Below are 15,543 nucleotides of genomic sequence, written 5' to 3'. Positions count from 1 at the left end.
AGGAAAAAAAAAATCTATCGTGGCATGATTATGTTACTACACCATAGAAATACCGCATCTTGGGGTTTACTAGACTAAAGATTCCAATAGACTGGTCTTCACCTAGTGAAGATTATATTCTCAATACTCAGTGAATGCCATATATGCAAAGAAAAATTATTAGTAACTTTTTATCTATAAGGAAATTTGGCAGATGTTGTCTGATGAAGGAAACTGACATTTTGGTAATTTTATAGTTGGCTGTCTATTCCAGATTTAATATGAACAAAAGAAAAAACAAGAATAAGAGGAAACCGGAAAGAAGAGGCAAAGATAGTTAAACACTGAAGAAAAAGACTTGAATGATGTATGGAGATATGCAAAAGTATGTCAAATTGTAAGATAGGACTGGGAGATATGAGAATTACATAATGTATAAGAGTTAAAGGTTAAGAGGAATGGAATAAATTGTGAACCAGGAAAAGTGAATTTAAAAAGGGTAACTTTTTGTTCATAGGCACATTTGGGTAAAAATATTAGAGTTAGAAAAAAAAAGAAGTAGTTGAATCAGGGAGTAAACATTGGGTTGGGAGGAAAAAAAAAATCTGTCACTTTCCTCCTTTTGGAGTGATATGTAAGAACAGCAACAATAGAAACAATAGTAGAAAAAATAGTAGAAAATTCCCCTAAGGGAATTGGTGAATTATAGACAGAAATCTGAAATCTGTGCTTTTGGAAAAAATAATATAAAAGACAAATGGACGAAAAATATCAGCAGAGAGAAATCATCTAAAAGTGGCAATTTTAAAATGCTGTCAAGATTAATGCCATACGGCTTGGGAAAGGTCTAATGTAAGATAAGGTGGGTAAACTTTGTCACTTGGAATGTGAATATATGGATAGCTGTGCCTGGAAGTGCTATTGGCTGATATGAAAGTGAGAAAGGTCAAAATAGATTTTACACATATATACACAGAAGATTGACATATGTATATATATTTTTTACCTATTGACTTTTGAGCCTTGAAAGAAAGCAAATATCCAGGAGATAATGATGAAAAAGTACCCAGATTACAATAGCCTAAAATATCAAAAGGCAATCCTCCCATTAAAAACATAAAGGAAAAATTTAATAAAAGTAAAAATAAATATACAAATAAGGAGCAAAACCTAATATGAAGACACATTTACAAAGTTCCTTGATGGGGATCCCTGGGTGGCGCAGCAGTTTAGCGCCTGCCTTTGGCCCAGGGCGCGATCCTGGAGACCCGGGATCGAATCCCATGTCGGGCTCCCGGTGCATGGAGCCTGCTTCTCCCTCTGCCTGTGTCTCTGCCTCTCTTTCTCTCTCTCTCTCTCTCTGTGTGACTATCATAAAAAGATAAAAAAATAAAAAATAAAAAGTTCCTTGATGGAAGCCATTACATTCTTCATATACGCATACTAGTAGAAAGATAATAGAACCTAGTACCTTAACTAACATAATTCCAAAAACCCCAAGTTAAATTTTAAAAAATTTAAGATGATTAAATTTAATGTTATTACAGAGTATAAAGGAGCAATGATAAATCAGTGTGAGACAGAAATGGTGGAAAATATTATTGATTTTCCTATGATTAATGTCCAAAGTTACATTATATCTTTTACTCTGTTTTGAAGAACAGCTAGAAATATAGTTTATCCATGTTCACCTTATTACAAAATTTATTTTAGAATACATTTACATATTAATAAAATGTCCTAATTTAAAATATTATGCATTACTGTGCATTACTATTATATATAAAAAAACAACAACCACTTTTTATCCCTTACTTATAGCTGTATAAGGAAACGTAATAGATGCCATAAAATAGAAAAAAATATGGCTCAGTGGTATAGAAGGAAAAAATGTGTTTGTATATATATATATATATATATATATATATATAAATTTATAACTCACTGAATGCTTAATAAGTCTCAGGAATGCAATGAAACATGTTACATTCTCTCATACAAACACAAACATTTCCATTAAAAGCAAAGTTGTAGGCATTAAAGTGATGATATTCTAAAGGAGAACAAAGATGCTTCCGAAAAGGGAAAAATTTCTATTAGCAGGAGGTTCTCCAAAAACTGATATCCTATAGTAACTTCCTTTAAAGTTTCCCCTCAAAGGAGAGGTAGGTTTTGGATAAATGGACAGAATGATATGGCATTCTATGTGGATGCAGTATTGTCAGTAAAAATCTAGAAATTGCCAAACAAGAGACACAGATGAAAAAAGGAGATCAGTTAGAGTATACTAAATGTGGGGGGTGGGAAGTAGCAGGAGAAAAGAAAAGCTAGGCTGCTTCACATTTGCCATATTCCATTATAATATATGAGGTCATGGAACTAAATTTCTTGATTTTTACTGATGTCATTGTGATCACTGCTATTATTTTGAAATCCATGTCCTGATGTAAAAAGTATTATCATTAATATTTTCATTACTAAAAGAAAAAATCAGGTGAAAATATATTTAATGCCCTTTATTCATTAATTATGCCTATACATATTTGTTAAATGTGTAATTATAATCAAAGATGAACATGTGTCATACTGCCCATCATGACTATTTCCTTACTTCATCCTTACAATTTTTGATAGTAGTAAAACCTATAGGTTTTCCATAAAAGAAAATGACTCTTATGAACATTCATAGTCAGGATTATTTCTGCCTATGATATACACTTTCTTCTAAAATAGCTTTGGTAGAAACAGCCTACGGAAACCCCCAACCCCCAATGAATCATGGCCTTGTATAATCCCTTCCTTTTCAGTGGGATCACAGCCATCATGACTTGCTGCAAGCCAACAGAATATGGCAAAGATGAAGGAATTTTGCAGATACAATTAAGGCCTCAAATCACTGGATTATGAGTTTCTCAAAAGAGGGATTATTCTAATTGGTATTTAATCAGGTTAAAACCCTTAAAAGAAGGACCAGTGTCTTCCTTGAAGTCAGAGACTCACTCTCTTCCTAGCCTCAAACAAGTGAGCCACTGTGAGTTCTATAGCCACAAGGAAATAAATTCTACCAGCCATGTGAGGGAGCTTGAAAAATGATTTTTTTTTTTTCCTAATGGAAAGACTAATGAAAATTCAGTCTGCCTGAAGCCTTTATTGCAGCTCCAAAATAAGACTATGAGCAGAGGATCCTGCTAACAAGATGCCCTCTTTGACCAAATTTTAGGCAGATTCTTTTCAACCCTCTTCTCAACTAGGCCTTAACCATAGACTTCCATGTCCATTTTTGCATCACTTAATTAATTTCAGCGAAAATCCTAAATCAGTTTATCAAGTTGCTCTTTTTTTTTTCTTTTTTTAGAGATAGTATGGGGGGAGGGGAGGAAAGGGGTTTGGAGGGCAGAGGAAGAGGGAGAGAGAATATTAAGCAGGCTCCACACTCACCGCAGAGCTTGATGCGGGGCTTGATCTCAAGACCCTGAGAACGTGACCTGAGCCACAATTAAGAGCCAGATGCTTAACCAACAGAGCCACCCAGGCATCCCAGAAAGACTCCTTACTCTTGATATCTGATCACCTTCAATATCTGATCAAATTTCTTATCCCTTGACCGTTAGGATCTGAGCACCCTAGCCTGCCTGCGGTTAAAACTCTGTCTAAAGTTGGTTTAGCCAGAATTCCTCCTTACCTGGATGTTTCCTTTGAGTAATTTCCCATCCACTGACCCCTACCCTGCTCCTTGGTATAAATCCCCACTTGCTCATGCTGCATTTGGAATTTGAGTCCAGTTCTACATTGAGTTATCTGTTTCCCTATTAAAACAGTCCAAGTAGAATCTGTTTTTACTTTTTTTCTTTTTAAGATTTTATTTATTTATTCATGAGAAACACACAGAGAGAGAGAAGCAGAGACATAGGCAGAGGGAGAAGTAGGCTCCCTGCAGGGAGCCTGGTGTGGGACTCGATCCCAGGATCAGGCCCTGAGCCCAAGGCAGGCACTCAATCGCTGAGTCACCCAGGTATCCCAGAATCTGTTTTTACTGCTTTAACCACTATCCAGCTCTGGTTTCTATTTAACACAGCTAAGCTTTGCCTGGACCCCTGACCCATAATTAGTGTGTTGTTTTCATCTGCCAAGTTTGTGGTAATTTGGTATATCACAAGAAAAAACTAATGCAGCAGCCAACATAGATTTTCTTTTCAGTAATGAAAATGAAAATGAAAATCCCATATCTGATCACAGACTCCCTCTTCCAGAACAAAAAAAAATGAGTACAGATCTGCATGGGAGGACCAAATAATGCTCTCTTAAGCTCATACCCACAGAACACTGATTTCCTCACATCTTTTGTGGATCATGGGGTTAAGTAGTGTTTTCCTTTCTGTTTGGTCTTAGGATCCTTTCAAAGTATCTGTAAATGAGTGAAAAAGTGTTAACAAAGTAAACAATTGTGTTGCAATCAAGAACATTTGTTTCACTAAAGATATTTTAATAATGTGGAAATGTGCCTATGGAAATTTGAGAATTGATTGAACAAATTTTGGGAGATAAATTTTAATATCTTTTCAATGAACATTGAAATTATTCATAAAATCTTTGTTTAGCCATTAAACAACAACAACAAAAGGATTTACATTGATAAAAGCTCAAGCTTTAATGGTGTTTTTTTGTCTGATCCGGTTTTACTGGAATGAACCATTGACAGTTAAATGTTTCTATGGAAGTATGTTAACTCCAAGTGTCAAGGGACCCTAGGAGAGTAGTGAATAATAAATAACAGCATTTCTTCTTTGTTAGCCTCTCACATCCATGCTTACTGAATATCATGCTGAGTATACAAAGAAAGTGTATATTTTTCTAAAACAGAAGCAAGATACTACAGAGCCAACTTCAATCTGACTTCAGAGGATCTCTTGCTGTGCCATCCAGACAATTAAATCACCACATTCCCTTGGTGAGTTACCTGGAACACAGCAGTGCCTAGAAAATTAAATTGAATATATCTTGTTTTTATCCATTTTATTAGAACCATTTCAATTGAGATTTTAGATGATTTTTAATGATTGTTTGCTTACTCTATTATATTTCATAAGGTGGACTTTTCCAATAATAGCATATAATAAATAAAATGAATAAATCTTAACTGGAACTATAATTAAATAACTGCATTGATAAAACACTGAAAATAAAACAGGTTTTTAATGGGCACAGAAGAAGGTAGCCCTATAACATTAATAGGCTGCTGTGACTTCACAATATGATGACATATTATGGCTATATGATCAATGACAAAATTAAACCAAACAAAAATACTGAAATATTACTCATGTATGATAAAATAGAAAGGAAGAGGTCAAACGTAGAAAACTTAACTCCAAGTATCGGAAAAGAAATCTTATATTTGCCACTAATGCCACGTTCATGTTGATAAACATGTAGTTGATAAAGAGCATCTTCCAAATGTGAAAGCTGTCTGCTATCCTTTTAAATTGGATAAACCAAATGAATTGTTATTCCAATAATAATGTAAAATCTCATTCACAGAATTATTATCTTAATAATGATGTAAAGTGGGTTATCAATTTTGCATTTAAACCATCCACGCTGCCTCATCTTTAATTCTTTCTAAATACAATTCAAAGAAAATAACATGCTTTGTGGGATGCGTGGGTGACTCAGTTGGTTAAAGTTTTGCCATGGGCTAAGGTCATGACCTCAGGGTCCTGGGATTGAGGCTGGCAGCCAGCTCCCTGCCCAGTGAGGAGTCCACTTCTCCCTCTTTCTCTCTCTCTCTGCTCCTCCTTTCCCCCTGTTCATGCTGGCATGCTCTCTCTCCTTCAAATAAATAAATACATTTTTTAAAAAAGAGAAAATAATGGTGCTTTAGTTCATTTGAAAAACTAGAAAGACTAATATAATGTAATTATTTTTGTTATTTAAGAGATTATTTTTTATAATAAAGACATCTCTTTTCTATTCTTATATTTACCATGTATAGATTATTCTGCTATATATGCTATATATTATAGGTGGTTTAATTGATATACTAAATGTGACTTCATAATATCTCAGTTGGAGTTACATTTTCATGAAAGTCTGTTAAATACCTGCCAATTTTCACAAAGTTTGCTTAGAAAACTCTAATATTCTTAGAATATTCATATTAACAAGTTAAAGTGTTAACTTCAATTGTTGCTCTGGTCTGAGTGTTTGTGTATCCTCAAAATTCATATGGTTGAAAACCAAATTTCTAAGGTGATGGTATTAGGAGGTGGAGCCTTTGGGAAGTAATTAGCTCATGGAGAAGCAGCCCTCATGAATAGGAATAGTGTTCTAAAAGAGTTATGAGCTATTTGCTTCCCCTCTGCTCCCTGCTGTGTAGGATCCATCAGGAAGTCAGTAGTCTGCCATCCAAAAGGGAATCGTCACCAGAATTCAATCATGCTGGCACCCCAACCTCAGACTTCCTGGCTCCAGAACTCTGAGAAGTAAATTTCTGTTGTTTATAAGCCACCGGAGGTGTGGTATTTTGTTAAAGTAGCCCTAAGACACTAAGACAATTGTCTACCTGAACATTTCATGATTTTCATGTTTCAGTTATGTTAAAGGATGATAACTGTGACAGACGGTATTTTCCAAGAAAGATCACAACATTATCTCCTATCAGACATGCTTATCTGTAGTATGGCATTGGCACTATCTCATTAAAAGACGGCTTCTAAATCCCTTTTAGCCTGGTAGGACTTGTAACTGCATTGACCAATAGAATACAACAGAAGGGATACTGTGCCAATTCCATAGGTCAACATTAACTAATCCAAAATCTTCTATAGCTTGCCACTTGGAAGCTATTCAGTTTTATGAAGTGCAGTTACCCTAGCACCACCATGCTGTGGAAATTTTCAAGTTCAGGCTTATGGAGGGTGAGCTACCATGTAGAGAGAGGGGAGATAGTGCAGAGACAGAGACAAATGGAGAAACTAGTATCATCAAGGTGCCAGACACTTGAGTAAAGAAAGCCATCTTGAAAGTGAAACCTCTATCCCTAACCATTTCAACCAACTCCATATCAATAAAAAATAAACCACTTAGGGATCCCTGGGTGGCTCAGTGTTTTAGCGCCTGCCTTTGGCCTAGGGCATGATCCTGGAGTCCCAGGATCAAGTCCCACATTGGGATGCCTACATGGAGCCTGCCTCTTCCTCTGCCTGTGTCTCTGCCCCTCTCTCTCTGTGTCTCATGAGTAAAAAAAAAAAAAAAAAAAAAAAAAAAAAAAAAAAAAAAAAAAAAAATCTTAAAAAATAATAAGTAAATAAGCCACTTAAATGAACTCTTCCAGAATCTCTGCCATAACAATTTGGGCAAAATGAAATTATTTTTACTCCATTATATTTCTGTGTGGTTTGTTATTAATTTCTTGTGCAGTGCTTGCTAACTAGAAGCAGGATGCTGCCATTGCAAGACAGCAAGAGGAACCCTTTGTAAGGGAAGATTGGAAGGGCGGTGAGAAAATGATACTAAGACTAGATAAAGTTGATTGTACTCTGTATTGTGGAAAGTTTAGTGAAACTGGTGTCTGTAATAACATCAAAAATAGATACTGTTTTTAATCAGCTGGAAGACCCACAGAAGATATCCAGGCAGGAAGCTGAATGTGCCAACTGGCTCCTTTAATAAAGCTATAAAAAGCCTGAATCGTTTGGAGAGGCCCTGGAGGATGAAATGACATGAGAGGAGAGAGATCAAGTCCAGGGAGCCCCAAGAAATCTGACGTGTAAGCAAAAGGCTATCTTGAAAATAAAACATCCAGTTTTAGTAGCCCTGACACACACCACATCTGACACAAATCATCCAACTACTTATCTTCCAAATCCCTACGCCTTAAAATATGAGCCAAATAAATTGTTATTTTAAGCCACTAATTTTGGAGTGGTTTTGTTATAAAGCAATGAATAACTGGAGCCTAATGACGGATTTCCCTATGTGACTATAATTTAAATAAATTACTCCATTAATTTTTTTAATTATAGAAAATAAGTTAAAATACTGGTTCTAAATGTGCCATTCAAGGTCATAGAAATTTCTGAACTATAAATAGGATCTAAATTTAACAGCTGGATAATTGGATTTTATTTTATTTTTATTTTTTTAAGATTTTATGTATTTATTCATGAAAGACAGAGAGAGAGGAGAGAGAGTGAGTGAAAGAGTCAGAGACATAGGCAGAGGGAGAAGCAGGCTCCATGCAGGGAGCCCGACATGGGACTCGATCCCGGGTCTCCAGGATCAGGCCTTGGGCTGAAGGCGGTGCTAAACCGCTGAGCCACCCAGGCTGCCCCTGGATAATTGGATTTTAGAATTGTATTTTCTTGATGGTATATTACTATATGTAAGAATTAGTTTTTCTTAGAATATTATTTTCTTTGTTTATGTTTTCCTTGATTTAAGGGAAACCAAATCAAATATGAAATCTAACAGTTGACATAGCCAAAAATGATCATGAGTACCTGTATTTATGTCTGCATATGTTTTCTCTCAGTTCTTTGAATATAATAAGCCATTGGCAACTATATTTTGTTGATAAGAAGTTTGTTTTCAGACTATTTACCATTCCTTTGTAGCCAATTTTTCTTTTCTCTCTCTGATACCTGTAAGGGTTATTTTTTTCTTTACTATGTTCTCCAGTATCACTATGTGGTCTAGGATTAACTGCATTTATCCTTTCTAGAAGTCTGTGTGTAGTTTCAATCTGCAGGCTAAGATAATTTTCAATTAAGAAATATTTTTAGGCATTTTTACTTAGATAAGCTTTTCCTCCACTGTGCTCTCATATTAGATATGGTTGAGTCCTAAGAATATTCTCTGTAACTCTCAATTTCTCTTGATAATTTTTAATTACTTTGTCATTCTGTGCTGCATTCCAGGTGAACTACTCAGTATACCTTCCTCTTCAAAAATCTTTCTTTGTGTTCAGTATGAAGATTATGGTGCTGTAGGAAGTTTTATTTTTATATCAGTTATTGTATATTAATACCCACAAACTATAATTTGATTTTAACATCCATCAGTTCTTATATGAGTCTGCCTTGGTTTTATAATTTCTAAATGATTTTAGAAATGTTAGGTTTTTCCATTTTCTCTTTTATTATCTTCAATGTACTTTAAAGTCATTTTGAAATTGCCCTAATGTTTGCATTTTATTTAATTGTTTCTATTTTGTTGTTGTTGATTTTGCTGATCATTAAAAAAAAAATTTTTAGTGTTAGCTTTCCTCACATACTTGGAATATTTGCACAAGACTCACATGAGAACTACCCCCCCTCACCCTGCTCCATACCTCTTCTCCCATCTTTGTCCATTGGTTTTACATTTGCCCCTATCTGGATTCCCAGACCCTATTCTGGAATCAGGAATTATATACCAACTCTCATTCTGTAATGACTCAGGGCTCTAGATCTAGCTACTCAATTAATGAGTAGATATGGTATACGATGATTTCTTCACTTTATTCCTTCTATCAAGCAGCTTTATTAAAAAAAAAAAAAACAGCTCTTAGAAATGGCTACAGCTTTTTTAGTCTCCTTTCTTACAGAAATAAGGAATCTTATTGCAACCTTCATTTTCATGTTGAGTGACTGGTTCTTGTCCTACACCTCAGTTTTGCCATTCAATATTTTACACCATAGGAGTTGAAATATGATGCCTCTGCTTATTTAAAATCCTTAATACCAGCATACTCATGGGATTAGCAACAATTTGTGAAAATATAGGTATATATATATATATATATATATAAAATATATAAATATATAAAATATATTTATAATAGAATAGAATAGAATAGAATATACATAAATATTTAAATATATAAAATATAGGTAGATATATAAATATATATTTTAAATATATAAAGCATATATATATATTTATTTTAGTTTTGTCATGTTTGGAAGAAAAGGGGAAGCTTGGAGTATTCACAAAGTTATCTTGACCAGAAATCTCCTAAATCTCATTGCTGCTTATGTTCACCATAAGTTCCCCATCCTCACCTAGACAGCAAAGCCTTGACTCTAAACATCAGGTGACATTTATTTTTCCAGATATCTATATGCTATAAAGGATCTTTCCTTAAGGAATGCATAAAGACAATAAAAATATTCACTAAAAAGGAAAGCATTTAAACCCAGTTATTGAAATACATAAAGTTCACTGTATAAATAGATAAAATAAATCATAATGATTAAATATACTTTAATAACAACTTCTCTTTCTTCCTTATTCAGAAACAAGGGATAGATGTACACTAGTTGAACTAGTGCGCTTTGGACTCTAGGCATTTTGTCTACATTTGATCTTTGTGTATCTCTGGTTTCCTTGACATATGTTTTGCATTGAGTCTTTCATCGTTAATCACAGATAGTCATTATTCTTTTCCTTCTTAATGATGGTAATTGCTATATAGTATTTCTCTCTTTTTCTTTCTAACCAGATTTCTGGAAGTGTATTTCTCTTGGTGAGTGTGTGTTTCTGCTCTGCTTAGGATATGGAAAAGGCTTATTAGACTAACTCTGGTGGGGAAAATAAAAAGTTGACATGTGTTTTCATCTGAGGAGTGATCTCCAGTGACAAAACAATGTAAACACCATGAATCTTTCCACACAACACAGTTCCACTCACCATCACTAGTTTATTCTGCATTACCATTTAGTTCCTTCATGGCAACGTATCTTAGGTATTCAGTGTTAAATACTGAGAATAAATAATGAAAGACATTATTTTTACATTTAAAGAGTTGCAGTCTAAGAGTTGCAAAGAGAAAAATTTTCAATAGATTAATTTTGTTTGTTCCGTGCAGGTTAGAATGAAAGAAGAGAATGTGAGCAACGGACAGATCAGGTGGGGGAAACCTGTAATGGTAAAATGACGTAAGAAGGGTCTATAACACAATGATGGCATAAGAATGAAAAGAGCAAACAAGAAACAGAGTATGAAGGAGTCGGCCTACTGGGAGAAAAGACCTGGGAAACACAAGAGAGAGGAGTAAAATATGATAATCATAATAACAAGAACAACAACAGGTTATATTGCTCAGTACTGACAAATATTTCAAGCAGAGAAGAATGAAACAGTGTTAGTGCCAGAGAGAGCATGGAGTAAGAGCAATTTTAATGAGAAAAATTGAGTTCTAGGAGTTCCAAGTTTGATGTGACTATATGCTCTTCTAAAGAAGAAGCCTTCAGCCATGATTTTTAAAGGCAGTAAGACAAGGGGGAGTAGGGTCTTGAAGAACACTCAAGGAACAGAATAAAATGAGAAACAGAGTGCAATTTATCTTAGATTTAGTTACTTTCTTCCAATCCACTTAAGTTCTGGGGACTCAGATGGAATTTTACATTTTCTTTATTAATTCAGCAATAAAGTAATGAAGAAATGTCTTATTACTTTTAAAAAATTTTTACATCTTCCTTAATATGAATATTTATGTTTTAATTGTGTTGCCTAATTGCCAAATGGTGTCTCTACACAGCATCAGATCCCTATAGGAAAAGCCACTACAGAAAGCTAAAAATTCCACTGCTTCTTTCTGTAAATGCATTCCCATTTTCAGCTGTAATTTAATTCAAAAGAGAAGTTATCATTTTAGATATGCAGAAGTGTAAAGTATGCCTGAATCTATAATGGCCTCTGGAATTATCTCTTTGGAATATCTTAAAGTACTTTGAAATACACAGTGACTTAATAAAACTGTAACAGTTTTCCTGGATTTTTTTTTTTTTTTCAAGCAACAAAGTTCCATAAAGAGAAGAGTTATAGAGCTCACATAGTGTCATTTGTGTCCCTTTCCACCTTGGCACAATAGCCTACTTTGTAGAGGTTCCATAGAGAATTCTATAACACTGGGTGGCGCTATATACTAACAGAAAAAAAATTATTTAGCATGAATATAGGTTTTTCTAGCTTCCGTTCATTTTTGCACTCTTGATATCAAGTATTGGTAGATATTATTTTGCTGGCCATTCTGATATTCCACTCACGCCAATGTGTGGTGCAAATTGGCCTATTAGCAAAGAAATGTCAACCATGTTGCTCCAACTAGGTAACATTTCATGAGAAAGCGTTAGGACAAACTGAAAGAAAGTAAAAACATTTGATAAAGAATCATTTTTCCCTCATGTTGTTGACTGAGGATATTTGTTGTAGGAAAACATTAAACAAATCACAAATTTGCATAGCCAGTGAATTTCAAACTAGCTCCACATTTTCTACAACTTGGTTTTTAAACCAATGATGTACTAATTCATCAAATGCAATATTGAAGTTATTTAATTCACTCACTTAGATGTCCCAGAGTCATTAAGACAAATAAATTGAGCCATTCTTTTGGGAAGTTGGATACCAAGGCATTTACATTCAAGAGATAAATATGAGAGTTTTCTGTTAAGGTTTTTAACAGAACAATTAAATACATTTTTGAGGGCAAATTTTTTCATTCTTCTCTTACGATGTATAACTAAGGATGCATTTTTTAAGTTTTCAGATAAAGAATTGTATTAGCATGTGACTGTCCTCTCTTGCCAGCACCCTCCCACATCTACCATTTATACTCCATAACTAGGGATAAAAGTTGGTATACCCGTCCAATTCTTTTTATGCGCATGAAGTACATTTTTATACATATATATTTCCTATTTTACATTAATAGGATCATACAATGCATATGGTTTGACAACTTGCTTCTTCAATTAAGAACAGATCCTAAACATCTGTGTCAACTTAATTAAAGGTGTAATTATTTATATTTAAAGTCGTGTGATATTCTATAGCATGGATGTCATAAATTCTTTGACCATTTTTCTAATTGAATTGTTAGAGTGTTTGTTTTCCTTTATTACAAATAATGTTGCAATAAACATCCTTTTACACATATTTCTGTGCATATGTTTATTTCTATTAGATGGATTATAAAAGTAGAATTGCTGAGGTGAAAGGAATGCACTTTCTTAAATTATCTAATTTTGCATTCTGATTGTACTAGAAGTGTAGCTTGTAGGAATCCCAACCCCAGTTCTTGGCAAAAAATGAGCAGTATGATCTATCACTTTCTTCTTTTCTTTTCTTTCTTTTCTTTTCTTTTCTTTTTTCTTTTCTTTTCTTTTCTTTTCTTTTCTTTTCTTTTCTTTTCTTTTCTTTCTTTTCTTTTCTTTCTTTTCTTTTCTTTTCTTTTCTTTCTTTTCTTTTCTTTTCTTTTCTTTCTTTCTTTTCTTTTTTCTTTCTTTCTTTCTTTCTTTCTTTCTTTCTTTCTTCTTCTTTCTTTCCTTCCCCCTCCCTCCTTTATTCCTTCCTTTATTTCCCCCCATTCCTTCCTTTATCCCCCCCATGTATCTACTGTATTCACTGATAAGTGTATGTGAAATTCTGGATTCTTTTCTATTTTTATTGGAATTTATGGGCTTTTTTAGAATTGCACATTTATTTCACCCCTACACATTTTCATACTAGGTTAATTCTGTTCTTTGCATAGCATTATAAGCAATTTTTATATCATGCATTCTTACTTTTTGTTAGTAATACCCACTCTAAATATTTGTTCTAGCCTCTCATTTGTCTATTAGCATTGTTTATTCATCTTTGATGAATATAAGCTGAAAATTACTAATTATCTCTATTAGTCTTTTTCTTTATGAATTCTAATTTTTATCTTACTTAAGAAAACATTTTTGGGCAGCCCCGGTGATGCAGCGGTTTAGTGCCGCCTGCAGCGCGGGGTGTGATCCTGGAGACCCGGGATCGAGTCCCATGTTGGGCTCCCCACATGGAGCCTGCTTCTCCCTCTGCTTGTGTCTCTGCCTCTCTCTCTCTCTCTCTCTGAATGAATAAATTATATATATATATATATATAAAACATTTTCAACTCCAAAAATTTCAAGATATTTGCATTTATTTTTTATGAATACTTTTGTAGTTTAAACTGTTCTATTTTTCTCTTCAATTCTTCTAAACTTCAATTTTGTATAGGTTATGTAGGAGGGAATCAAACGCTTTCTCTCAAATTTACCCAATTTTCTAGACCAGTTATTTAAGAATTTATCTTTGTCCCATTGATTTGAAATACTGCTTTAATTATAAACTCAATAAATCTTTTTTTGAGGATTTGAATAAATGTTTATTTTTTGTTTGATTGTTTATGCTTCACTTTCATAAAATTTCTATCATTATAGTCAAATGATATGAATATCATTCACAAGCATATTTTTTTTTTCACAAGCATATTTTTAAAACATTTGGTTACATGGGGATACCGTTTCTCAAATTATAATACAACTGAGTTAAGCTAAACAAGTTTAAAATTCTCCTTCAAAAAATGTTAAAATAACTAAGTTTTTCTATTTTTTTACATAATTCACATAGTAAGTTTCTTTAATATTTATAAAAATACTATCTTTCTGAAGAGATTTTAAAACAGCTATCCTGGACCTGGAAAGTAACAGTCATATAATGACCTAGGTATGAAACAATTTATACTGGCATGGAGAAAAGAAAAATTGCAAAAATTTCAGTAATTTTGCAATTATTGTGTCTTTAGAGCTTGACTTAAAAAAAACAAAGTACAGCTGGACAAACTAAACACTTCTCTTGGTAATATAGATGAAGACCTTTTGGACTAGATTTTAGTCTTCTAATACATCTTCTAAAGATATGATTGTATGATAATTTTTAATCCAGGCCCTTTTTTTTTCCTTTGAAGAACAGCAAGAACAGTTTTTTTTTTCATCTAATTCTTGATAAAGGTGCAATATTTACATGAATTTAGTGTGAGACACTATGAATTGTTTTTATTCACAGCATTTTTGTGTGGGGTTTTCCTCACATCAACCAATTCTCTCACCCTCTGCACACCAAGTGTGTGTCCTACAATTCAATTGAATCCTGAAACTAACTATCAAGATTTAATGCAGACGCCACAGGTTGAGGATTCCGTCCCACAAAACTGCCTTCATACTGCAGATGCTAATAACAACTCCCAGGTCTCCTGTACTTCTGATTGATTGCTACCAATCCACTTGAAAATTTCCTATAATGATTCACAGAACTCAAGAAAGTGTTTCACTATTACTAGTTTAGTATAACAAGGCAGGAAACAACAAATGTTGGAGAGGATGTGGAGAAAGGGGAACCCTCTTGCACTGTTGGTGGGAATGGAAACTGGTACAGCCACTCTGGAAAACTGTGTGGAGGTTCCTCAAAGAGTTAAAAATAGATCTGCCCTATGACCCAGCAATGGCACTGCTGGGGATTCACCCCAAAGATACAGATGCAGTGAAATGCCGGGACACCTGCACCCCGATGTTTATAGCAGCAATCTCCACAATAGCCAAACTGTGGAAGGAGCCTCGGTGTCCATCGAAAGATGAATGGATAAAGATGTGGTTTATGTATACAATGGAATATTACTCAGCCATTAGAAATGACAAATACCCACCATTTGCTTTGACGTGGATGGAACTGGAGGGTATTATGCTGAGTGTAATAAGTCAATCGGAGAAGGACAAACATTATATGGTCTCATTC

General features: G+C 34.1%; 1 long non-coding RNA gene across 4 annotated transcripts in view; it reads right to left on the bottom strand.

The window, feature by feature from the left end:
* LOC140604136 (uncharacterized) overlaps positions 1–15,543 on the bottom strand; it is a 265,137-nt gene that overhangs the window by 72,605 nt on the left and 176,989 nt on the right. For 3 of the 4 annotated variants that reach the window (XR_012007166.1, XR_012007164.1, XR_012007167.1), the window contains one exon: positions 4,641–4,953. The exons of the other annotated variant lie outside the window; for it this stretch is intronic. This is a non-coding gene — a long non-coding RNA (uncharacterized lncRNA). Of the gene's footprint in view, positions 1–4,640; positions 4,954–15,543 lie in introns of those variants that run through there. 4 annotated transcript variants of the gene reach the window in all.

The sequence above is a fragment of the Canis lupus genome, chromosome 14 (assembly GCF_048164855.1).
Source record: "Canis lupus baileyi chromosome 14, mCanLup2.hap1, whole genome shotgun sequence".
NCBI classification, from domain to species: Eukaryota; Metazoa; Chordata; class Mammalia; order Carnivora; family Canidae; genus Canis; species Canis lupus.
Note: the sequence above shows the minus strand (reverse complement) of the source record. Positions and strands in the feature narration are given on the sequence as shown.